The following is a 27,899-nucleotide window of genomic DNA, read 5'->3' as shown; positions in this document are numbered from 1 at the left end:
AAAAGTCAAGCTAAACTGAATCGTAGACATGCTAAATGGGTTGAATTCATTGAAACTTTCCCTTATGTCATTAAACACAAGAAGGGTAAAGAAAATGTTATTGCTGATGCATTGTCTCGTCGCTATACTATGCTTTCACAACTTGACTTCAAAATATTTGGTTTGGAGACCATCAAAGATCAATATGTGCATGATGCTGATTTTAAAGATGTATTGCAGAATTGTAAAGAAGGAAGAACCTGGAACAAGTTTGTCGTTAATGATGGATTTGTGTTCCGTGCTAACAAGCTATGCATTCCAGCTAGCTCTCTTCGTCTTTTGTTGTTGCAGGAGGCGCATGGAGGAGGATTAATGGGACACTTTGGCGTGAAGAAGACGGAGGACGTACTTGCTACACATTTCTTTTGGCCAAAGATGAGACGGGATGTTGAGCGTTTTGTTGCTCGCTGCACTACATGTCAAAAAGCTAAGTCACGACTCAATCCTCATGGTTTATATATGCCTTTGCCTGTACCTAGTGTTCCTTGGGAGGATATATCTATGGACTTTGTTTTAGGTTTACCTCGAACAAAGAAGGGGAGGGATAGCATATTTGTTGTCGTGGATAGATTCTCGAAAATGGCGCACTTTATACCATGTCATAAAAGCGATGATGCTGTTAATGTTGCTGATTTGTTCTTTCGTGAAATTATTCGCTTGCATGGTGTGCCAAATACTATTGTTTCAGATCGTGATACTAAATTTCTTAGCCACTTTTGGAGATGTTTATGGGCTAAGTTGGGGACTAAACTGCTTTTTAGTACTACTTGTCACCCCCAAACTGATGGACAAACTGAAGTAGTCAATAGAACATTGTCTACTATGCTTAGGGCTGTTTTGAAGAATAATAAGAAAATGTGGGAAGACTGCTTGCCTCATATTGAGTTTGCTTATAATCGTTCATTGCATTCTACTACTAAGATGTGCCCTTTTGAAATTGTGTATGGTTTCCTACCTCGTGCACCTATTGATTTGTTGCCTCTTCCATCTTCGGAGAAGGTTAATTTTGATGCTAAACAACGTGCTGAATTGATCTTAAAAATGCATGAGTTAACTAAGGAAAACATTGAGCGTATGAATGCTAAATATAAACTTGCTGGAGATAAGGGTAGAAAACATGTTGTGTTTGCACCTGGAGATCTTGTTTGGTTACATTTGCGTAAGGATAGATTTCCTGATTTGCGCAAATCAAAGCTAATGCCACGTGCTGATGGTCCTTTTAAGGTGTTAGAGAAAATAAATGATAATGCATATAAACTTGAGCTGCCTGCAGATTTTGGGGTTAGTCCCACTTTTAATATTGCAGATTTGAAGCCTTATTTGGGTGAGGAAGATGAGCTTTCGTCGAGGACGACTTCATTTCAAGAAGGGGAGGATGATGAGGACATCAATACAATTATTACACCCACAGTCCCTGCTGCTATACATACTGGACCAATTACTAGAGCTCGCGCACGCCAATTAAATTACCAGGTACTTTCGTTTCTTGCTAATGATTCTAATGTTCATGAGAATATGATGCTGCCTAAATTGGATACATTTGTTTTGCTTACAAATGAAGGGCCTAGCTTTGAGAAGGATGAACATTGGAGCAAGAACAAGCATGGAGATGATGGCATGCGCATGGGGAACAAGAACGGAGTTACAAGTGATGATTTCAGGACGTTGAAGCCACCATAATGCGTGCATGAAGCCTTGGACGAAATATACAAGATGCTACTTCATAACTTTCGTCCAGAGGCTATTCTAGGTGCTGCGTCACCTTATTATTGGGCAGGCCCATGTAATTTCGAAATACATAAGTATAGGCTGTTTTTAGAGTCCGTATGTGTGGGGAAACAAGAGATAGGGTTGGTTTCGGACCCCTTCCTCAAGGGCCACGAAATTCCCCCCCTCTTCCTCCATATATACAGCCCTTAGGGCGTCGTTTAGACTTTGGGTTTTGTTTAGATTAAAAGTTCGCCATAGCTGCAACTTCGCGTACTTCGTTTGTGTTCAGCGACCAGACAAAGGCGTCACAGAACCCCACCTTGATCAATAAAGCTTTCATCTTATATTCGCAATATCCAGATTGCAATCTCAGTTTCTTGCCTGTTCTTCGTTTGCTCGCAGGAAACAGACCCTCGTGGTCAGGTTGATCGTGCTCCGGCGTGGTCGATAACCTCTCGGAGTTGGTTTAGCGATTGCTAAGGCGCGACGTCCTCGCACGTTCGTAGTCGGATCGTCAAAGTCGACTTCCATCAAAGCGATATTCATCATCTCATCGAAAGACGGGACACCTTTGCCTCTATCATGACCCATCACGGCTACAATGTCCTCAAGATGCCAGGAAGTGGCGGAATCATCACGGTCCCATGTGAAGAAAGAGACGCGGTGTGCTCCCTTGAGCGTGCCTTTCAAGCAGCAACAATCGACGACCCCGACAGCAAGAGCGAGGGCCCTCCTGAGGCCATCCCCAAGAAGAAGAAGCAGCAGCGCCGTGCAGGACCTCAGGAGGGTGGCGTCGCAGCTGGAACCTCGTCAAGATCAGCGCCGGCTCCAGGGGCGCCTCCCTCCATCGCATAGGAAGGCGCGCCTGGCGCCCTTCTCGGGCAGGGCTCGGGGGCTCTCTTCTGGAGGACCTCAGACCTTGCCAACATCACGAGGGAGGCGCTTGGGCACCACTTGGAGGCATGCTTCACGGCACGTTTCCCTCAGGAGGGCACAGGGTGAGGAGCACCCACCGTTCAGGAGTTCGTCACCAAGACCACGCAGGAACTGCAAGACGCAAGGGCCATGCGCGGCGACCGCCGCTCACGAGGCGCAGCTCCCCATCCAGGCGAGTATGCCGGGCTGCGCGTCTGCATCAACGTCCCAGGGCTCAACAGGGCCGCTTCTCAGGAGCTTTTCTGGCCTTCGCGCGTGGGCCGCTGCGAGGGTCCACCGCACAGCTACGTTTGCATGCCTTTTGGCCTGCCGAGCGTGTCATCCGCCTATCAGCGCAACTTGCAGCGCATCCTGGCGGCTCAGGAGGCCAGGCACCGTGCCGTCCTGACAGAAATGGAGACGGTCCTCAAGGAACCACCTGAGCCCCCAGAGCCTCCCGAGGCTCAGGGCCCGGGTGGCTCGTGAGGAGCAACCCCTTCGCCGCGTACCTTCAGCTGCCCCAACTCTCCTTCGTCAACAGAACCAGGTGACATTTTCCAAGTTTATTTAGCTGGGAGCGCCCCCCGGGCTGCATCATTCCCAGGCCACATGGGTCCGTCCCTGTGGCATGTATCCCTTTTTCTACATGTCTTTAGCTTACCTTGTTGGGGGCGCCCCTCAGGCTGCATCATCCCCAGGTCGCTCGGGCCTGATCCAGTTGCATGTATCTCCCTTGCATTTGCTTAAGCCGGTATGCTTTCCATGCTTAATCTGCCTATGATTATTGCCTGCTTGATCGCCACCCACCACGGGGACTACACACGCCGGCACGGCGCTGGTGCACGAGTCCGTCCCTGCCACATCGACAAACCTGAGCGGTCGAGCTCTGGCTCGCGGCACACCCCGCGCACGTCACCTCACCAGGCCCTCAGTGCCTTCATTTCCTCATGGAGCAACCAGTGGCAGGCTGGCAACCATAACGGCAGACCATGTTCCTCCTTGTGCTGGCTTGCAGAAATCTCATGGGGACAGCAACAGGTGGCACCGCGAGCCCCCGCTTCTTCGATGTAATCCGGTTGCGCGTTAAAAGGGGGGATCCTGAGCATCGCGACTCAGGAGCTCTTACTGGCTCTGCAGCCCTCACCCCCTGGCCTTGACCACGGCACGCGACCTGGCATACCAGCGGCGGCTGAGCTCGCTCGAGGGCCGGGACCTGAGGACGTAGAGCACAAAGGAGAGCGTGGAAGAGGGGGAGACTCGTATGGGCCAGACCTAGCTACGCAGCGGGCGCCTACGCACAAGCCTGGCGCATCACAAGGAATCGGCTCAGAATCGGCAAGACAAGTCCCACACTCAAACCAGCTAATGGTTGGAGCCTAGGTGTTACGCTCGCCGCAGCCCTGTTGCGGCCACGTCGCCTCCCTTTCTTGCCTTACCATGGCTGCTTGAGCGCTAAAGGGGACCTCCTGAGCATCATGCCCCAGGAGCTCTTACTGGACCTCGGGCCGCTCACCTCCTGGCCTTGACCACGGCACGCAACCTGGCATACCAGCGACGGCTGAAGCTTGCCTGGGGACCGGGACCTGTCAACGTAGAGCAACAAGCCGTTGCAAGGTTGGAAAGGGGAGACCGAGACAAAACAGGATTTGCGTTCACAGGTTTCCATAATAGGGAAGATATACAAAAGACATTACGGACCCTTTACACGCCCCCATGGGGTACTCCTTAATTCCTCGCAGGAAAAAAAGGACGAGAACTTAGGAGAACCCTATCTACACACCCTCGCGGCCGACGCCATCATCAACAGTGGGCCACGGGAGGCCGGCACCAACCTCATCCAAATCAGTGACGGCGGCGGCCGGACGTTGCGGCCTTGCTCCGGGCGCGGCGAGAGCTCGAGGGGTCCCCTCGGCGGCATCGCGTCGGAGAGGAACCGCGGGAAGCGGATCCAGGAGCTTGGGGGCATCGCCGCCCACAGCATGAGCTCGCGCGAGGAGTCCGCCGCGTGGACCCCGGGAGCAACGGCGCGCGTCACCATGGCACATCGACCTTGGCCACGGCGCGCGCGCCGACGCTCGTCGTTCCGCCCTCCTGAGCCCCGGCTTGGGCGTACAATGGCAGCGGATACCCTGGAGGGGGCCGCTCACACCAAGGCCTCGTCACCACCTGCATCGCCGATGCGTCGCGGCAGTGAATCAACCTCTTCTTCGGCGGAAGCGGCCCCGGCTCGTCGCGGGGAGCCTTTCCCTTCTCCGCAGCCGAAAACCTTCGGATGGGCGCCATTGCTGCTAGCAGAGGGGCAAGGAGGAAGAAGCAAGCGAACAAGGAAGAGATGGGCGACGGGGGCTCTTCCCCCCTCCCCATTTATAGCGGAAGAAGGCCAACCAGCGCCTCCCACGATCACAGATAATGATGGTTTTCCTTGCATGTCGCAGGGACTTGTCAAGTCGAGCAGTTGCCGAGGCAGCGTGGGGAAGCGGAGACGCCCACGTCCAATCAACCGCCACGCGTCGACCAAGGTCGCAGGCTTTTGGGGCCCGCGGCGCTCTGTACTTGACCTTTGGCTTCGCCTTGAAGCCAAGCCCGAGCGTGCCTTGGGCCCGGGGGCTACTGTCGGCGTTCTGGGAACGGGGGTCCCCAGACTTGCCTGCCTGCGGCCCGCGGCGTGGCTGTGCAGCAGGCCTGTACGGCCTATCTTCATCGACAAGGCATTCAAGACCCTCGCGAGGGGCCAAACCTCGCGAGGCGGACGACACAAGACCTCTTCAGGAGCGGCCTCACCGGGTTGCCTCGCGAGGAGCGGAGAGTTCAAGGCAGGGCAAACCTCGCGAGGTTCTCGTGACGTGAGCCATGACGATCGAGACCAGGCGGGCGCTAGGCGGGCGCCAGCGCGCGCGGTGTCCTTGTTTCCTCTTTCGTGCTAAGGAGGCAAGCGCAGGCGCGGAGTACCGAGGCATCAAGCAAAGGTTTCCGTATCAGTGCAACGAGACCAAGACCAGCAGGACGGCAAGACGGAGGTCACCAAGGAGCCCAAGGCAGCGTCACCACCAGAGCCTTTCGCAGGCGAAGACCGCTTTTGTCAGGATAAGCTGTACTAGCTGTCCTCTTTCGAATTGGCCGTTGTTGGCTCCCTTCCCGCTCAATATTTGGGGAGAGGACCAGGGCCTATATAAGTAGAACTAGCCACCACAGTAGGGGTATCTAGTAGAGAGCTCAGAAGCAAGCCTGAGGGGATCGACTCCATCTTCTATCCTCTCACCCACAAGTTCACAGAGCACAAGAACACCTCATCCTTAGGAGGCTGTTCTTCCCATTGTACTGTTCATCATCAGCCCAAGAGGCAATCCACCACCACCACACTGGAGTAGGGTATTACACCACAACGGTGGCCCGAACCAGTATAAATCTTGTGTCTTTGTGTTGTGAGTTCGTCGAGTTCATCCACGAGATCTTAGCGAGCTAGGGCGTAGATTGGTAGGGAGGAAAACTTCGCGCGCACCCCAGAGTTCGAACCTTAAGGGTTTTTGCCGGAACCCGTGATCCGACAATCAATAATAGGCTAATTACCCTGCTTATTGGGGTTTTCTCTTGCAGACGGTTACTCGGACAACACCGTGGGCAATGAACTCAAACAACCCACACGGTTCCTAGAAAGTAGGCGTGTTCGATCAATTAACAATCACACACGGCTTTCGGCAGAGAACTGTTTGCGTTAGGCCACCTTGCACAAATGTTTCCACACTAAAAACTATGTGTGATATACATACGAACGGAAATGTTTTTCTGGGATTCGCCGTGTGGGATGTACACACGAGTGGAAACGATTGGGTTTCGATGCCTCTCCAGATCGCACACGAGCTCATTTTGTGTGCCAGGAGGGCCTATCCCCGACGGTTTCTGGGTCATGTGGGAAGGACCCCCTATCGCCCACACTCACTTGGCAACGGTTCCAAGCGCCGTCGCAGAAAGGGGTTAAAACCGTTTGTATAGCAGGTCTCTACACCAGTGAGTGGCCTCAATGCTCCCCAACCTCATCCTGCCAGACTAGGAGAAGGGCATTTAATGCACCGTGAACTGATAGCAATCCTTTGGCAAAAGGCGTCTCTCCTTTTGTGTCGTCATTGGGGACGTGCCTATCTCCTTGGCACGTCCACTAGACGGGTGTTAATAAACTTGATGTGCATGCACATGCTGACATGCGTCCTAATGATCCTCCCCAAGTCGCTCGCCCGCTCGACACCTAATCTTGACAAGCCATCAGCTAGTCGATGAGGTGGAGTGGTCGAGACGCGAGAAGGGGGACCTTGCCAGGTCTTGGCTTGCCGGTGCGGGGCCTTCCGGCAACAGGAGTCTTGACCTTTAGTACTAACGTAGTACATCTCGAAGACCTGTCGGGAGGTCTTCTTCACGGTATTGTATGTTGAACCCTAATTCTTGTATGAAGTAGCCCTCCAGCAAGCCTTGCCAGCGAGAAGGCTAGAACTGCATGTGTACAAGTCAGGGTACTAAGGTACCCGTATCTTAGTAAACTATCAGAGGGATGTTGATTTATGTGGGAGTTCACTAGTAATTGGATTAACTGAACCAATTATCATGAACATAGTCTTAATGTCTTTGCAAAATTATGTTATAGACCAATGGCTCACATTGTAGCTTCCCTGAATTTTAATGTGTTCCTAGAGAAAGAAAAGTTGAAAGATGATGGAAGCAACTATGCAGACTCGGTCTGTAATTTGAGGATTATCCTCACTGCTAGACAGAAGGCTTATGTCCTTGATGCACCACTAGGTGAACCACCCGCTCCCGAAAATCTGGTCGCTATGAACTTACTGGTAGACTAGAAGTGATGACTACATGATAGTTCAATGTGACATGCTTTACGGCTTAGAACTAGTGCTCCAAAGACGTTTTGAGCACCATGGAGCATATGAGATGTTCCAGGAGTTGAAATTGGTATTTCTCTCATCCCCGGGTTGAGAGGTATGACACCTCCGACATATTGTTTAGCTGCAAGATGGAGGAGAATCGCTTCGTTCGTCAGCATGTACTCAAAATGTCTGGGTACAATAATCACTTGAATCAGTTGGGAGTTCATCTTTCGGATGAAGTAGAGATTGGCAGAGCTCTCCAGTCACTGCCACCAAGCTACAAGGGCTTTGTGATGAACTATAATATGCAAGGGATGGACAAAGCGATCCCTGAGCTCTTCGCAATGCTTAAAGCCATGAAGGTAGAAATCAAGAAAGAGCATCAAGTGTGAATGGTCAACAAGACCACCAGTTTCAAAACAAAAGGCAAGGTAAAGAAAGGGAATTTCAAGAAGAATGGAAAACCAGTTGCCGCTCCCGTGAACAAACCCAAGGTTGGACCCAAACATAAGACTGGGTGCTTCTATTACAAGGGGAATGGCCACTAGAAGCGGAACTGCCCCAAGTACTTGGCAGATAAGAAGGCTGGCAACGTCAACAAAGGTATATTTGATATACATGTTAGTGATGTGTACCTTACTAGTGCTCGTAGTAGCGCTTGGGTATTTGATACTGGTTCAGTTGCTAATTGATGTCTACTACACAACTTATTCTTGTAGACTCGTGTTAAGCCTCCAAGCGTAGAGTTTTATAGGACAGTAGCAATTTTCCCTCAAGCGGATGACCCAAGGTTTAGCAATCCGTGGGAGGTGTAGGATGAAGATTGTCTCTCTCAAATAACCCTGCAATCGAATACAAGAAATCTCTTGTGTCCCCAACACACGCAATACAATAGCAAATTGTATAGGTCACTAGTTCGGCGAAGAGATGGCGATACAAGTGTAGTATGGATAGTAGATATAGGTTTTTGTAATCTGAAATAAAAAATAGCAAGGTAGCAAGCGATAAAATAGAGCACAAATGGTATTTTAATGCTTAGAAACAAGGCCTAGGGTTCATACTTCCATTAGTGTAATCTCTCAAGAGTGGTAACATAATTGAATCATATAATCCCTCAACGTGCGAGAAAGAATCACTCCAAAGTTCTTATCTAGCGGAGAATATAAGAAGAAATTGTTGTAGGGTACGAAACCACCTCAAAGTTATCTTTCTCGATCAATCTATTGATCCATCCCTGTAAGTGTCACAAACAGCCCTAGAGTTCGTACTAAAATAACGCCATATGATACGCATCAACCAACTTTAATGTCACCTAGATACTCCAATGTCACCACAAGTATCCGTGAGTTGATTATTCGACACGCATCAAACAACTTCAGATTCATAATATTCAATCCAACACAAAGAACTTCAAAGAGTGCCCCAAGGTTTCTACTAGAGAAAGTAGGACGAAAACGTGCATCAACCTCTCTGCCTAGATTACCCCAATGTCACCCCGGGAATCCGCAAGTTGATTGCTAAAACATATATCAAGTGAATGAATAGAACACCCCATTTTCACCACAGGTATCCATATGCAAGACATACGTCAAATGTTCTCAAATCCAAAAAGTATTCAGTCCGATAATAGTGAACCTCAAAGGTAAAAATTCAATTCATCACTACAAGACTGTTAGGAATTGTAACTTAGTATTATTAGGAGGCCAAAGCCAACATCTATACACATGCGTGAGGAAGCCAAAAGGCTACAAGAGGATGCCAAGAGACTAGAATGCAGAAGGCCAAAAGACATCACTAATATAACTCTAACACCCCCCCTCCAACTCATGGTGGATCCACAACACTGAGTTTGGAGAGGTGAAATCTATGTTGCAATCTAGTTTGGGCTTTCGTGAAGAGTGTGCAAGTTGTAACACAGAAGGCACATAATGAAGGGCAATAACATGATCATGCACAGCAGCGCGCACATAAGAAGCATGAACACCAATATGCTTCATGGGATCTCGCGTAATACTGATAGCACCTGTACTGTTTGACAAGAGGGTGGTAGGTGTAGTAACAGAAACACCAAAATCCTCCAGTAACCATGTCACCTCTGCCATTAGAAGAGCCATAGCTCATAACTCAGCCTCTGCACTCAAATGGGAAACTACAATCTGTTTCTTCATCTTCCAGGCAATGAGAGAACCATCAAGAAAAACATAGTAAGCAGAAAGTGAACGACGGTCTGTAGGATCACTAGCCCATGTAGCATCTGAATAGGCCTGGAGCTGTAACGAACTAGAACGGGGGAAAAGAGACGATGGGAGATCATGCCACAAAGATATCGTAGAACACGAAGAAGATGACTATAGTGAACTAAAGTGGGAGCAGAAACAAACTGACTCGGAATATGGACAGGATAGGAGTTATCTGGACGAGTGATAGCAAGATAGACAAGACTCCCAACAAGATGACGATAACACGTCGGATCAGACAAGGGCTCGCCATCAGAAGCGCAACGTTGAACATTGAGTTCCATAGGAGTCTCAATAATGTGCTCATCACTAAGAGCCGCACGAGTAAGAAGATCCTGAATATACTGTTCTTGGGAAATAAAAGAGCCATCACAGGTGGAAGAAACCTCAATCCCAAGAAAGTAACAAAGAGGACCAAGATCACATAAGAAACTGCTCACTGAGACGGGTAGTGACAAAGGCAATGTACTCAAAATCGTCGCCAGTGATGATCATGTCATCAACATATAGAAGAAGAAGAGTGCGGCCATGAGCAGAAAGGTGGACAAACAACTCCGGATCATGAGCGCTCGCTGAAAAGCCAGCGGTAGTCGCCACAGAGGCAAAATGCTCGAACCAGGCGCGAGGGGCTTGCTTAAGTCCATAGAGAGAGCGACAAAGACGACAAACCATGCCATCAGGAACAGAATACCTAGGTGGTGGCCGCATGTAAACCTCCTCACGTAGCTCACCATTAAGAAAGGCATTCTTAACATCAAGCTGAGATACAGACCAGTGGCAAATAGAGGCCACGGAAAGAAGTGTGGGGACAGTGGTCATATGGGCCACAGGAGCAAAGTCTCATCGTAATCACGCCCATGCTCCTGCCGAAAGCCACGAGCCACAAGATGAGCTTTGTAACGCTCAAGAGAACCATCAGAGCGAGTCTTAACCTTGAAGACCCAATTACAAGTGATGGTATGAACACCAGGAGGAAGATAAACAAGATCCCACTTGCTGGTGCCCTCAAGAGCAGCAAGCTCCTCGGCCATCGCAAACTGCCATTCGGGATGAACAATAGCATCGCGGTAAAAGGTAGGCTCAAATATAGCTGAAAGACCATATTGGGAAGGAGAATAGTGGTCAGGAGGAGGACAAGGCCGAGGTCGAAGACCATAAGTCGGCTAAGATGAGGAAGAAGGCACACCAAAAGTAGATGGCGCATCAGTGGATCCATCCACAACACATGGACGGTGAGTGTAATGGAAAGTAAAAAAGGGACGGGTAGGAATCACCGGGGGTGGAGATGGGGAAGACAACGATGCTAATGGGGAAGGCATTATTAATGAAGATCGAGACGAAGAAGGTATCGGGGATGAAGGTGGAGAGTCATGCAACAAAGGAGGAGAAGAAACTATGGGAGAGGATGGCATCGTATCTGCAATAACACGGGAAGGAGGAGTAGGAATATGGGGCACAGAGGGAGGTGTATCGGCAAATGTGAGAAAAGAGATGTCCTCCACAGAAAAGGTCAAGGAGGATGGACATGGGTAAGAAGGACGAGACTCATCAAAAGTCACATCCCGGGAAATGCGCATCCGACGACCGACAAGATCCCAACACCGATAACCCTTATGCTCGTCGCCGTATCCTAGATAGGCACACTCAACAGACTGAGCGGTTAGCTTGGTGCGTTTACATGGAGGAAGAAGAACATAGCAAACACAGCCCCTACAAAAGAAATACACTTCCGTGATGATACGTGTTTGTCACAGTACACATTTTCTGTCATGCATGTACATCCATGAAGATTTTATGACAGAATCAAGATAGTCATACATGTGTTATCGTAGAAGTGTTCCATGACATTACCAAAATTATCATCATGGAAGTGTCCACTTCCATGACGATAAATCACGCGTCATAGAAGTGCTTTCATCAAGGGTGACCGACACGTAGCATCCACCGTAACGGGTCGCCGTTAAGCTATCAGGTTCCGATTTGGATCCGAAAACCCGTTAACAGCTGGGACCAATGAGGATATTCCACGTGTAAAATTATCATCGGCTATAGCAACCACGTGTCAGCACCCGAAAAGGACAGATGTCAACCGCCCAATGGACAGGAGCCGCCTATGATACGTCGACACGTGGCAAGGCCCAACAGCGGCCCATTTAGGTTAAAAAGGCTGGCCCAGTCAAAATTAGCGGGCTGGCCCATTAACGGCCTACTTGCAGACAGCCCATTCACAGTTAAGGCCTGTACGACTATTGTCAAATCGGTTCGTCAACGACCCGTTCTAAACTTGTCATCATCGCGGCCCATGGTCACTTCTGGCCCATTATCAGTCCGCTAAGTATTTGGGCCGAATTACGGCCCCGTGTGTTTCCGGCCTGCTAAAGGTCCTGCTTCATTTGGGACCATTTATTGGCCATTGAAACTTTCAGCCCATAAACGGCCGTGAAGGATTTGGGTCATATTCGGCCATGTCTGACATTCGGCCTGTTCGAGGCCCACTGTAGATTTGGGCCATTTCCAGCCTGTCGTGATATTTGGCCTGTTAACGTCGGACGAAAGCCATGGGCCATATGTGGCCCAACGTCACATCGGGCCTATTAATGGCCCATATAAAACTGATACTAATCATGCTCGGCCGAACTTCCGGCCTGTTAAAGGCCCGTGTAGTAGGTCGGAGCATTTACGGCCCGTCTGAATTTCGGCCTGTGAACGATCCGCATTGTAAATGGGCCACCACGAGCTGAGATACATTTCGGCCTGCTAATGACCAGTGGGTTATTTGGCACAATCAGGGCCCAATCTCAATTTCAGTCTATTAAAGGCCCATGTTATTTATGGGCTCGAGATATTTACACATGTTAACGGCCTATTGTTACGTTTAGGCATGTTAAAGGCCCACTAGGGGCACAGGCCTACCAAAAATATGAAAGCTTATGCTGATTTAGGCCTAGATATTTTTAGTGGGCTACATGCAAATTATGGCCATAATCGTTTTTAGCCCAATTGGAATGGCCCTAACGAATGTTGGCACGTTGGGCTCCTACGAAGCTTTCGACCAAATACATTACTAAGATAAACCTACACTATACAAAAATAGCGTTGTAATTTGTACAGCCTTTGGCAACACGATAAATGCTATATCACAACAAAATAAATTCCATCCATACAACAAAAGGCCTGTTGGCATAAAGTTTAAAGTCCTTGCAGATAAAAGCACCATTAGATGTATAGAAGCAGAGTTCATTTGACCTGAGTGCTAATGTTTCAGGCTGTAGAATCTGATGGAGTAGCATGATCATCCCCTTTTTTCGCCATTGCTCTTGAACAACGAAGCAAATGTTTGATAGTCTGGTTTCAAAACCATTAATATCTTGACGACATTTGTCAACCACTATTCTTGTTTTTGAAAGGACGTCCATTAGGGATTGGACTTGTGTCTGGAGCACAGATATATCACTCTGTCTAGCCGGAAGATTTTGTTCAGTAGGCGTTTTGGACAAGGTTACCTTGACAACCAACCCAGCATTACGCAGTAAGGTGCTTTTTGCACTGTTAGTGGGGAGATACTGACGCACTGTAGCAAGAGGTGACATTGTGCCTGTGGTAGCCTCGTCACCTTCAGGTGGTTGTGGTTGTTCAATCTTTTGTTCCATAGCTTGCTGAAAGATTGAACTTGTAGATTAGTGTACCAGATAAGTTATTAATGAGACAACAACAAACAAAGTAGGACGTTTATACATAACTTATTTTGGTGAACTACTGTAGTACATTAGCATGTATTGTAGTGCCAACTACATAATAAAATCACTTTTGGAACATATGTCCATGTAGCATGCCTACTGTATTGTCTATTTCCTCACATTCGTTGACATGTAAGGATAAAGAGACATGGTTTAAAGTAGGATATGACATCATTCATATCATGGGCAAACAGATATAAAACAAACAGGCTATTGTATCATTGTTGTGTGGGCACGTGAACATCACAACTAGGTTACAGATCAAGACCAAAAGAATATCCTTCATCTCTTTTAAACCGTGTAAGGTGAAATGATACGTTAAGACAACTGTGTATAAAAGTGAGCAAAGTAACTGACATTGGCTGCAAACCAAGCAGTTGAATGAACACGTCACAAGAACAAGCAGTTCAAAGGCAGGAGGCGTAAGGACTTACAACAGCGGCTTGAACTGGTGTGCTCATGCCCTTCATCTTACTGGTGTGGCAATCCTTGAAGATTTGCACTACATTCGTTTCGGGTTCTTTTTGGTTCGCACGGGCTTTCCTTTGTATTTGGAACAAGTCAATATAGATACGATAATATGGCACAAAGAAAAGAAGGAAGTAGCAGCTATTTACAAGATCCTCGTAGTGTGCAATATAGCTACGAGATCCTGTTGTCTGTTGGGATTTCACTTTAGAACGGTTGGTCTTGTTCTTCAAACAGTTAGCCTAGAAGAAGATACACTTGTAAGGCACATATGTAAATACAAGTTCAATATGTGATCTGATCAAATACATATACCCTACCTGATACTTTGGATCAGACCAGTGTTTAACAAGGGTTGTCCAGTCTTCATCTGTAATATATTCCACTGGAGATGTTTGGGCGATTTCATTGTTAGCCTTGCCTTCAAAGTGAGTTTTTCTAAGGTGATACCGATACTGTCGCAGAGCAGACTGAAAAACATGAGTGCATGCTTGTTTAGTAGCATCATCTTTCGGATCCAACTTGAATCTCATCTGTTGAAAAAAGAATGTGAGTCTTATTAGGAGGAAGCTAGAAAGTATGGGACAGAGCAAGACAATATTGCAAATTGCGATGAGTAACATTACTTACGGGTAAATGGTCAAGGAAGGTGTTAAACTCGGTATTGATAGAGGCGAGGGTGTCCCAATCTTTCGATGAGATGATAACTATCGATTTGGTGGAGTCGACTTTGACGATCCAACTACAAACGTGCATGACGTTGCGCCTTAGCAATCGCTAAACCAATCTCCTGAGGTTACGGACGATGCCGGAAGCACGATCAGCCTGACCACGAAGGTCTATTCCTACAAGCAATCGAAGAACGAGCAAGAATATGATAAAGCAATCTGAATATTGTGAATATATATGAAGTATTGATAATGGTGGGGATCCGTAAGCGGTCTTGGTCTGGTCGTTGGACACAAACGAAGTACACGAAGTTGCAATGGCTAACTTTTAACTAAACAAATCCCCAGCAAAAAGCTACTAGATGGATCTACTTATATAGGAGCAAGGGGTGGAGGCCAAGGAGGTGGGAGGACGTTCCAAGGCAGCCTAAAACCAACCCTAGGTCGTACAAGGCTCATGGGCCCAAGTGGAGGTGATGCAACACCTTTGGACTTGCTGTTTGACTCGGATTCTGCTGCAGCGTCAGATTGTTTCATCCATATCTCAACGCTCCGGACGAATTTAAAGGTGAATCCAATTGGGTTGGAAAGAGGACGAAATCTACTTCCCAACAAAAAAAGAATCACCCAATTCGGAGTCCGTATGAAAAAGTTGTTGGCATTTTGAGTCAGGTATGTCTGTGCAGTCCGAATCTGAATCCAGAACGTGAGAGACTTGGACTCTATCTTCTCTTGGCCCAAAAGTGACGTGAGAGGACTTTTTGAATAGAACCTAAACTTCTCCTTTTCCCCTATCTTCATATGTGGATTGTACAAATGTCCCATACACCTGCAATTAGACAAAACACAAAAGTGTGTGAAGTATTTTTGTTCTGGATAACATAAATAGATTATTGAATAATTTGCACTAGAAATCACCTGACAAATATGCATGTATGCAATATTTTTGGTCGTATCCAAGGTAGTCATGTCCTCATCATCCTCCCCTTCTTGAAAATAAAGCCGTCCTCGGCGTTGCTTAATCTGAAATGTGGCTAACAAAAGAGACAAGGTGTACATGTTGTATATGTATATGTCATCCATTTTTACTTCCCGTGGATTTTGCACATATGACACATGTATACATGAGTAACTTTCATAGTTAATAAAATATAAAGCCAAAATATTATTACAAGAAGTAGAAGGCATAAAAGTAATGCAACTCAGTTTGCACATATAAGTGAAGCTCTTATTCATATGAAAAGATTGACAATATTCATCATTAAACCATCCAACATTGGTGAATAAACCTTACTTGCATCAAATTTACATGCTACACCATGCTTAAATAAGCAAACATGCAATAAGTCATTTGACACAGAATCATCACCAAGATTAGAGGTCATATCAAAATGATTAAACATTCGTTCTTTTGCATCAACAGTTAATTCATTGGGTCCACTCAAAATTGTTGGTATTTCAGATGTTTGATCACATGATGCATTCATGACAGTAACACAATTCTCTAAATTAGGTGATGCGCTCAAATCAATAGGTAACTCAACACAAGATGTATTCAAGTTAACTAGGCATGCATCATTCTCATGTGAAGTTATATCATCAATACCTTTACAGTTACCTTGTTGCAAAGATGTAGCTGATGTAGGTACGGATGATGGCAATGTACCATACTCTTGAGATGATGTCGCGCTCACAATCTGAGGTGTGGCTGCTCTAGTAGGAGCAACGGTGGAGGAACCAAGCGGTGGTGGTGAGCATGAACTAGAATAGGAGTTGTTGTAGTCATCCAATGCATCCTCCTGTAACTGTCTCTCAAAGGTACAAGCACGAATATACATACCAGTAATGCAACGAGGAATATACTGAAATCGTGCCTGAATATCATGGTTCAAACCACCAAAAAATCTATTCATTGTATCATCCTCAGATTCTTCTATGTCACCATGATGCATATAAGATTTGAACTCTTGGTAGTAAGCATGAACAGTGTTGTTGCCTTGTTTAAATTGTTCAAATTTGCGAAGCAATTCACGACGATAGTAAGGAGGGAAAAATTGTTGTCTCATTACATCTTTCAAATCTTTCCAAGTTGTGGGTTGGTTATCAATGTTTTTCTTACAATGCACACTCCACCAAACAGAACCACAACCAGTAAATGCTCTAGTGGCAGCTCGCACTTGCTCAAGTTCAGAAAAGTCATGGTGACTAAAAACTTGTTCTACTTCAAGCTCCCAAGCTAGATAAATAGCAGGATTAAATCTACCCTCAAATGACGGTAAAGAGATAACCTGACCATGTGCTTGTGTGTTTCGTCCCAACTCTTGTGATGGTGATGATGTGTCTGTCGTCCAAGAACTTCTATCTCCGAAACCTGTCATGATTAGTAGAAACAAGAAACAAAATTCGAGAATAGTGTTCCGATGAACTACTAGGATGTGGTTGTAAAGTGCTCACAGTAAAGCAAATATCAATATCTTACAAGTTCTTACCATGCGGCAGGTGGTGACAGGCAACCAGCGGTGTCAAATAACTCCGAAGATTGTGTAAAGCGATTGCCAGGAGAACGTATGTATATACGGTGTAGAAATATGTGGAGCTGGGTTGGCTATATATGGTAGCAAAATATTAGCAATAATCAATTCAAAGATGCAATGTTGAATAAACGCTCAACGACGGTACTGTGCTGGTCCTAGGCTAGATCGGAACTAGAGACGCGAGCCTAGAACACTAATAAGGTCACGGCGTAGCACAACTAGCATCAATAAAGGATATGAAGTAGCTCTGGACAGCAAGATATAAGTGAAGACCACAATAGGAGTAAAGATAATGATGTGAAACCACAGCCAAGCAGGATATATCAACAACTTTCTCCTCAACTTTTTTCAGGAAAAGTTTGTGCTAGTTTTCTAATAATTTTTCTCGAAATGGCACTGACTCATTCTTTCAAACGCAAAAAGAATCAATCAATTCCGAGTTGATATGAGGAGTTAAAAAATTCTAAAACTGGCTTGAAAAACTGGAATAAGCTGTGTTCGCGAACTTCGGAGGGCAAAAAGACCTATTTAGAAGCCGATTTGAGGTGCCAAATATTGAACTAGCTTTTGCAACTATTTACATGCGGCTCATCGCTAGCTTTCGTTTGAGTACTCGCGGAGCCAAAACGGACTTCGTACAAGGGAGTTATGCCTGTTTTACTAAACAGTGCACAAAACAGATTCCAATCCGAATTCAACCACGAGATTGAGTCTAGATAGATCCGAATTTTGTTGTTTTTTTCTCTTTTTTTTCCTGACACTTTTTTTTCTTTTTCTTTTTTTTCTCCGACTTTTTTTTTCTTTTTTCTGTTTTTTTTCTCTGTCTTTTTCCCTCTCTCTTCCTCTTTCCAAAACAAACTAGATAAGATGCAGATTGGATCAAGCGAAGATGTGAACGATCTCAACTATGATTGTGACAATGAACAATGGGTGGCACGTGGTGGAAATTGATAGATGGGGTGGTGGACAGCGGAAAGGATAACGATGCAGCGGCGATGTGACTAATGTGAACAGAACTCGAAAGTCTAAACGAACTAGACACTAAGACCAGCAACTCGACACGATGATGCAACCGATAATTCAATAATGCAAACAATGAAAAGTAAATTGCAAAGGCTCAGACTGGCTTGCACAAAGGATGAATAGATCTAACTTTTTTGTGTGGCTTTTTCTTGGACAATAGGTAAGAAAATAAATCTAATATAGAAAAAACTGGAAATTCTCACCGAGCAACCTGAAAACTGATACCACTTGATAGAGGCGAGGGTGTCCCGATTTTTCGATGAGATGATAACTATCGATTTGGTGGAGTCGACTTTGACGATCCGACTACAAACGTGCATGACGTTGCGCCTTAGCAATCGCTAAACCAATCTCCTGAGGTTAGTGATGATGCCGGAAGCACGATCAGCCTGACCACGAAGGTCTATTCCTGCAAGCAATCGAAGAACAAGCAAGAATATGATAAAGCAATCAGAATATTGCGAATATATATGAAGTATTGATAATGGTGGGGATCCGTAAGCGGTCTTAGTCTGGTCGTTGGACACAAACGAAGTACACGAAGTTGCAATGGCTAACTTTTAACTAAACAAATCCCCCGCAAAAAGCTACTAGATGTATCTACTTATATAGGAGCAAGGGGTGGAGGCCAAGGAGGTGGGAGGACGTCCCAAGGCAGCCTAAAACCAACCCTAGGTCGTACAAGGCTCATGGGCCCAAGTGGAGGTGATGCAACACCTTCAGACTTGTTGTTTGACTCGGATTCTGCTGCAGCCTCAGATTGTTCCGTCCATATCTCAACGCTCCGGACGAATTTAAAGGTGAATCCAATTGGGTTGGAAAGAGGACGAAATCTACTTCCCAACAAAAAAAATCACCCAATTCGGAGTCCGTATGAAAAAGTTGTTGGCATTTGAGTCAGGTATGTCTGTGCAGTCCGAATCTGAATCCAGAACGTGAGAGACTTGGACTCTATCTTCTCTTGGCCCAAAAGTGACGTGAGAGGACTTTTTGAACAGAACCTAAACTTCTCCTTTTCCCCTATCTTCATATGTGGATTGTACAAATGTCCCATACACCTGCAATTAGACAAAACACAAAAGTGTGTGAAGTATTTTTGTTATGGATAACATAAATAGATTATTGAATAATTTGCACTAGAAATCACCTGACAAATATGCATGTATGCAATATTTTTGGTCATATCCAAGGTAGTCATGTCCTCATCAGGTATCGTATTTCTCATTCCTGTACTGGATCCACGTTGGGAGGATACATGCATGACACCTCACGGCAACGGCTGCCTCTGATACTAACTTGGCTGACTCTGTAGCATCACGTGGACTATTTAAACCTGCCTCAAAATGGATCTCCATTCTTGCTCCTTTAGATTTTGTTAATCTATCAAGCATTATCCCTGATGTCTGTTTCCGCTTGCGCCGTGGTGCTAGTTCAACAACGAATATGGAAAGTGTTAGTGCACATCAAACTGTGAGAGTACATATAAAGGAGCATGCAACTGCAACTTGACTCGGTCAGGTACCGTCTTGGTGTTGATGCTCATGAGGTTCATCTGATCTTGCCAAGTCCTGTTGTCTCAGCAGTGCTTCAGAAGTAGTGTTAGGTGTGAAGGCAGCTTGGGAATTGGCCAGTTTCGGTGCAAACGAACGAGTAACTCGTTGAGATGCCGGTATAGTTGAAGCGGATGTTGCAGCTGGTGGAGCAGGTGATAGTGTGTTTGTAGATTTAGCCGGTGGACTTGGACCTTCTACTGCACTATAAGTACCAGCAGAATCTCGAGGGCAGATCCTTTTCCGTTGCACCCGACGAGTAACACCATTCCCTACTATATTCTTTTCCTTGCTCTTTTTGACTTTGCCATGTCAAGCCGTACCCACAACACAAAAGAATAAAATCGCTCTTCAGAACTCATTGATGCATGATACAGACAAGCAATACTTTGATGTAAGACAATCGTATGAGGACGGAATATGTAAGAAAAACAGGACGTCGTGACATATTCACAGCTATGGTGTGTAAACTAAGCAGAAGGATTTTCAAGAAAATAGAAGTAATGCAAGCTAGACACCATATGAAAGATGCAACCAATATCACTCTGCCAAGTTAAAAGTGTCTTGTCATAAGTGGCATTTCGAAAAATTAGAAGTAGTACAACCTAGAAATCAATGCAAGATGCAACCACTATCAAACTGCCATGTTAAAAGCATCCAATCATGAGTGACTGATGTGGGATACACAACAATAGTACGTTGATGTAAGAACATGGTATGGTAGATAGATGCCATGTATTCTAGACACAGAAAGGCATGTCATATGCACATGTATAACGTATAAACTCAGCAGGTGCAATTTAATCAAAATAGAAAAAATACAGGCTAGACAACATATGCAACATGAAACCAATTATCACACTATCAACTTAGAGCAAGCACCTGCGATGGTGGAGTACGGGAGATGAACTCATCATGTAGACTTGGGACTTCAACTACATTAGCAGTAGCAGTGGCAAATCTAGAGAGTCTCTATTTGCGTCGGTCCGGAGGACCACCAACATCCCCTAACTTACTCTTTTCCTTCCTCTTTTCTGATATTTCCTTATGAAGTCAAAACCACAAGAAGATGAATAAAATTAGCTCTGCATAACTGGTTGATGCATGATACAGACGAACACTACTTTGATGTAAGGCAAGCGCAGGATAGGAGGATGGAATATATATGAAAAAAGACAGCATTGCATATTCACACGTACGATAGCAGGATGGAATATGTATGAAAAACAGTAAGCAAAAGGCATTTCAACAAAATTAGAAGAAATAAAAGCTAGGCACCATATGAACATGCAACCAATATCACTCTATCAGGTAAAAGTGTCTCGTCGTAAGTGCCATTTCAAGAAATTAGAAGCAGTACAAGCTAGAAGACAATGCAAGATGCAACCTACATCACACTCCCAAGTAATGTGTCTTATGGGTAAGTGATTGTTCCAGGTATAAGTTGTAAGCTACGCAGATGCAATTCAACAAAATTAGAAGCAATACAAACTAGACATCATATGGAACACGCAACCACATATAACAGTTCCAAGTTAGAGCAAGCACCTGTGATGGTGGAGTAGGGGAGATGTGCTCATCATCTACACAGCTACATTGACTGTCCAGCCTTGTGTTGCCTTGCGAATCTTGTTGAGAGGATGGCGGAGTAGAATCTGTAGAGACCCTCTGTTTGAGTTGCTTCGAAGGACCACCATCATCCACTGCCATACTAATTTCCTTCAGCTGTATTGATTTTGCATTGTGAAGTCAAACCGATAAGAAAATGGAATAAAATTCGCTCTTCAGAACTCATTCATGCATGATACTGACGAACACTACTCGGATGAAAGGCAAATACATGATACGAGGATGGAATATGTACGAAAAATAGGACAGCGTGACATTTTCACACCTATGATGTGGTAACTAAGCAGAAGGCATTTCAACAAATTAGAAGCACTGCAAGCTAGACACCATATGAAAGATGCAACCAATATCAATCTGCCAAGTTCAAACTGTCTAGTGTTTCAACAAATTAGAAGCAGTACATGCTAGAAATCATATGCAAGATGCAACCAATATCACAATGGCGACTTAAAGGTGCCAAATCGTAAGTGACTGATGCGGGATATGCAAGAACAGTAGTCTGATGTAAGAACATGGTGTGATTAGATATAATATGTTCTAGAAATAGGAACATGTGTCATATTCACAGGCATTATGTGTAAAGTAAGAAGATGCAATTCAAAAAAGTTAGAAGCAATACAAGCTGGACATCATACGCAACATGCAACCACATATAATAGTGCCAACTTAGAGCAAACACCTGTGATGGTGGAGTAGGGGAGATGTGCTCATCATCTACATAGCTACGTTGACTGTCTAGCCTTGCGTTGTCTTGCGAATCTTGTTGGGAGGATGGCGGAGTAGAATCTGTAGAGACCCTCTGTTTCAGTTGCTAGGAAGGACCACCATCATCAAATGGCTTACCAATTTCCTTCCGCTTTATTGATTTTGCATTGTGAGGTCAAACCGACAAGAAAAAGGATAAAATTCGCTCTTCATAACTCATTCATGCATGATACTGATGAACACTACTCTGATGAAAGGCAAAGTCATGATATGAGGATGGAATATGTACGAAAAACTGGATGGCTTGACATATTCACACATATGATGTGTTAACTAAGCAGAAGGCACTTCAACAAATTAGAAGCACTGCAAGCTAGACACCATATGGAAGGTGCAATCAATATCACTCTGCCAAGTTAAAACTGTCTCGTCATAGGTGGCGTTCATCAAACTAGAAGCACTACATGCTAGAAATCATATTCAAGACACAAACCAGTATCACACTGCCAACTCCCATCATAAGTCACTGATGCAGGATACACAACAAGAGTAGTTTCATGTAAGAACATGGTGTGATAGACAGATATAGTATGTACCAAAAACAGGAAGGCGTGTCATATTCACATGTATCATGTGTAAGCTAAGTAGATGCAGTTTACACTAATTAGAAGCAATACAAGCTAGACACCATATGCAACATGCAACCAGATATCACACTGCCAAGTTAGAGCAAGCACCTTGGATGGTGGAGTAGGGGAGCGGAGACTTGGAACTTGTAATGCACTAGCAGTACGAGGAGAATCCGTACAGATGCTCCGTTTACGTTGGTGCAGAGGACCGCCATCATCGCCTTCCTTACTCTTTTACTTCCTCTTTTTTGATTTTGCCTTGTCAAGTGAAACCCACAAGAAAAAAGGAATAAAATTTGCTCTTCAGAACTCATTGATGCATGATACTGACGAACACTAGTTTCATGTAAGGCAGCCGCATGATAGGAGGATGGAATATGTATGAAAAACAGGACGGCATGACATATTGACATGTATGATGTATAAAGTGTAAAGTAAGCACAAGGTGTTTGAACTAGTTAGAAGCAATGCAAGCTAGAAACCATATGAAAGATGAAACCAATATCACTCTGCCAAATTAAAAGGGTGGCCTCATAAATGTATTTGACCAAATTAGAAGCAATATATGGCAACAGGCTACAAATAATATGCAATATGCAACGAATAAAGGTGTCTCATCATAAGTGATTGATGCAGGATACAGAAGAGAGGTAGTTTCATGTAAGAACATGGTTAACAGATAGATGTAGTATGTACCAAAAATAGGAAGGCATGCCATATTCAAAGGTATAATGTGTAAACTAAGCAGATGCAATTTACCCTAATTAGAAGCATTACAAGCTAGACACCATATGCAACATGCAACCACATATCACACTGCGAAGTTAGAGCAAGCACCTGCGATGGTGGTGTAGGGAAAATGCGGTCTTCAAGTACAGAGCTACGTTCAATATCTTCATTTAGGATTGTTGTTTCTTGAGAATCATGTGGGGAGGATGAAACTGCACTCTTTATAATACTAGCGCGTCTCATACTAACCCATAGGCGTGACTGCCTCATCATAAGTGATAGATGCAGGATACACAAGAACAGTAGTTTGACGTAAGAACATGGTGTGATAGGAAGATGTAGTATGTACCAAAAAACAGGAAGGCGTGTCATATTCACATTTATAATGCATAAGCTAAGGAGATGCAATTTAACAAATTAGGAGCAATACAAGCTAGGCACCATATGCAACATGCAACCAGATATCACACTGCCATGTTAGAGCAAGCACCTGGGCTTGTAGAGCAGGGGAGATGAGATTTCGAACTTGCACTGCAGTAGGAGTAGTAGGAGAATCAGCAGAGATCATCTATTTCGGTTGCTCCAAATGACCACCATCATTCCGTGCATTCATCCTTTTAGATTTTTCCTTGTCAAGTAAACACACAAGAAAAAGGAATGAAATTCGCTCTTCCAAATTCGTTGATGCATGATACTGACGAACACAACTTTTATGTAAGGCAACCACATTGTAGGAGGATGGAATATGTACGAAAAACGCTAAGAAGAAGGCATTTCAACAAATTGGAAGCAATGCAATCTAGACACCATATGAAAGATCCAACCAAAATCAATCTACCAAGTTAATGTGTCTCATTATAAGTGGCACTTCAACAAATTAGAGGCAATACATGTTTGAAATGATATGCAAGATGCAACCAATATTACACTATCAATTTGGAGGTGTCTCGTCAGAAGTGATTGATGAGGGATACACAAGAAAAGTAGTTTGATGTAAGAACATGGTTAATAGAAACACGTAGTATGTACCAAAAACAGGAAGGCATGTCATATTCACAGGTATAATGTGTTAACTAAGCAGATGCAATTTACCCTAATTAGAAGCATTACAAGGTAGACACCATATGCAACATGCAACCACATATCACATTGCCAAGTAAGAGCAAGCACCTGCGATGGTGGTGTAGGGGAATTGCGGTCATCAACTAGAGAGCTACGTTGACTATCTTCATTTAGCCTTGTTGTTTCTTGAGAATCATATGGGGAGGATGACACTACACTCTTTAAACGAGTAGCGCGTCACATAGTAACCCACTGGGGTGACTATCCCATCATAAGTGATTGATGAGGGATACAAAAGAGCATTAGTTTTATGTACGAACATGGTTAATAGACATATGTAGTATGTATCAAAAACAGGAAGGCATGTCATTATCAAAGGTATAATGTGTAAAGTAAGCAGATGCAATTTAACCAAATTGGAAGCAATACAAGCTAGACACCATATGCAACATGCAACCACATTTGACAGCGCGAAGTTAAAGCAAGCACCTGGGATGGTTGTGTGTGGCAATTGAGATCATCAACTGCAGAGCTACGTTTACTGTCTCCATCTGCTGACACTACACCCTTTAGAGCGCTGAAACGCTTAGTGCTTATCTTCGAATTACACTGGAGCGACTACTGTCTTTTCTTTTGTGTATTCATCAACACTGCGTCAGAGTCTGAAATACCCATGCATAAAAATATAGTGTGAGTATGGGTTAAGTGTGTGCACAAGTAGTACAGTGTAAAAGTAGCAGATAGCAGGTCGGTGAGAAATAAATGATGGGAGACATATGATAGCTCTACAACATGCATGGCACACGAAATTACTAGATTCTACGATTTTGACATATGAGCACTGGGATGCAGATGATGAATGCAGATGCTCCTCCAGCACACCACAAGGTGTGGTCCTATGAAAATAACAGTCAATTGAAAACTAATAGGTCAGTCCATTTTTCTGCATCGTCCGATGTACAAAGAATGGGCAGATCACCTTCATCTACCTCCAGCCAGTCAATGTTGACGATCTTCCTTGAAACGCCAGCGACCACCGGCCCAGTCCCCTGCCTCCGCCCTCCCCTCGACCTCACCGCACTGCCCCCGGCCATCCCTTCAAGCCCCGCCGACCTCCAGATCAGGCGCAAGCAGCTCCTGCGCCCCACACCCCTATGATAGACACCGATGCGCCACTTCCCCGGTGAACAGGCGGACTAGGTGCTCCGTGCGCCTAAGCGGGTGTTGCTTCTTTTAATTGTGAATCAACTGACCCCAAATTGAAATCCAGGCGGGCTACTGACCTCTAGCCAAGGTGAAATAGTAAATGGGAGGAAACCTTGTGCATTTATTATCACGAAGAAGATGCAGTAAGAAGCGCTCAACTAGTTTCTTTCATGGGATGAATACAGTGTGGGCAGAGACGTAAGATTTGCACGAATAAGGGAAGAGGAGTACCTCTTTCTGCTGGCAGCGCTGTGTCCTCCTTCTGTTTTTTCAACGATCTTCTTGTGGTTCGCTGGGAACGAGAAGTTGTGGAGGACGGTGGAGCCTTGGACGAACCCATGGCCAAGTTGTTGAGTGTGGTGCGGTGGCCGTCTGTTGGTGGCGGGGAACCAGATCCGAGCCGGCGAACGACGGCGTAGCGGGAACAACTCCGATGCGGTGGACGGTTGCGACAGTGGAGCGGCATCGGTGAGGCGCAGGACGGCATGGTCGAAGTCGCTCTGGTACAGCTCTTCCTTGGCTTCAGCTACTAAGTCCTTGAGGGTGTTGCGGTTGCGTTGGCGACGATGTCGGGGAACCGGCTCTGGCATGATGGAGGAGGGAGGCGGTGGATTGGGCGCGATGGGGTGGAGGACGGAGGAGGCTGGGGTTTGTGGAGAGGGTGTTTTGGCGCCCACAGAGTATGAATGGGGAAACGGAGGGAGGGGGAACTAAGGGGGAACAATGTTTTGGTTTGGGACGCGCTTGTTTGAAATTTGGGGAAAGTTACAAACTTTGCCCCCATCTAAAACTTGAGACATATTGCGGGTCGGGGGTAGGACAGTAATCTCAGGTGTCCCAAATAGTGGGCGGGATAAATTTCGGCCGAGCGCATGGGTGTTTAGGCGACCACGGCGTATGAATGCTTCTCGGAGGCGATTGAGACAGGCGTCTTGGTGAAGTTACAAGCCTACCCCGGTTGAGACCCCAATAGGCTACATGGGCCAAAGTCAGGACAGTAATTTCCTACCACCAAACATTAGTCTCGCGCGATTTAGGGTGACCAGAGGCTTATTTGGCGCTTCATTCAATATTTGGGAGCAGAAGCATTAACGTTTTCGGTTCTCTTGAATTGAACTTTCAGGATTTGTCAAACTTCACAAATCTTGACTGATGAAAATCCTAAAACAATGATTATTTTGGAATGGAGGGGGTACATTTGAATATACATTGTACATGAGTATATATTTAAAAATATGCAACTTACCTCAGTTCATGCATGGTTCCAGATATAATCTCCTTGGTTGCAAAAAAAATAGTTAGACATGCGTATGAATATATAGCATGTTCAAACGCACAACAAAGATTGATGCCCCCTTTTAGATCTGATTTACAAATCCATTATCTCGTATTCAAATAGATGAATGCACTTCATATGAATTCGAATCTTTGAAACCCCCTTTATGTTGAATTCAACATGTATTCTATTTCGTAGCTAGCAATTTGGAATGTATCCATGTAAGTGACAATGTATAAAGTGCTTCACACTAACAACATGGAGTGCACTAATTAATGTTTATATATGAATTGCAAAAGCAATGCATTGTCTGGATTTCAAACCACTCTCAATCTATGGATCGATAATACGCAATAAACACATGCACATGCTAGAATTCAATAGAGTATGGGTGTCTGATAGACCGATGTTCGTTCATACGCAAATTGCAAAATTCATGATCTCATCCAAAAATAATAATGCCATTTATATTTTAATTTAATGCGTAGAATTGCCTTTTACACGTAGATGCACTATGCCTCGGCCCATTCTCACACACGCTATATATATCGCTCTATCTAACGCATAAGTGCACACAATTTATATACATCGGCATTTTTCTCTCAAACATGCTCACAATCTCTCCCGGGGTGTCTCACGCACACACACTCTCTATATATCTCCCTCTCTCTTTGTTACTACTATGTACCACTCTTTTCACTAATCTCAGTTGGAAAACACTATTTCTCCCACATGCATATATACACACACACCATCTCTACTAGCCCTCTATAGGCACATATATGTGCCTACGTGTCTCCCGCACGCACATTATCTTTAGGCCTCTCTCGCACACATCCCCCCCCACACACACACCTCTATCTTAGTAGTTGGCAGATATGATTCCATCAGATCATTCGGTAGGATATCCCTGA

Source organism: Aegilops tauschii, chromosome 7 (assembly GCF_002575655.3).
Source record: "Aegilops tauschii subsp. strangulata cultivar AL8/78 chromosome 7, Aet v6.0, whole genome shotgun sequence".
In the NCBI taxonomy this organism is placed as follows: Eukaryota; Viridiplantae; Streptophyta; class Magnoliopsida; order Poales; family Poaceae; genus Aegilops; species Aegilops tauschii.
This window is presented reverse-complemented; position numbering follows the sequence as displayed.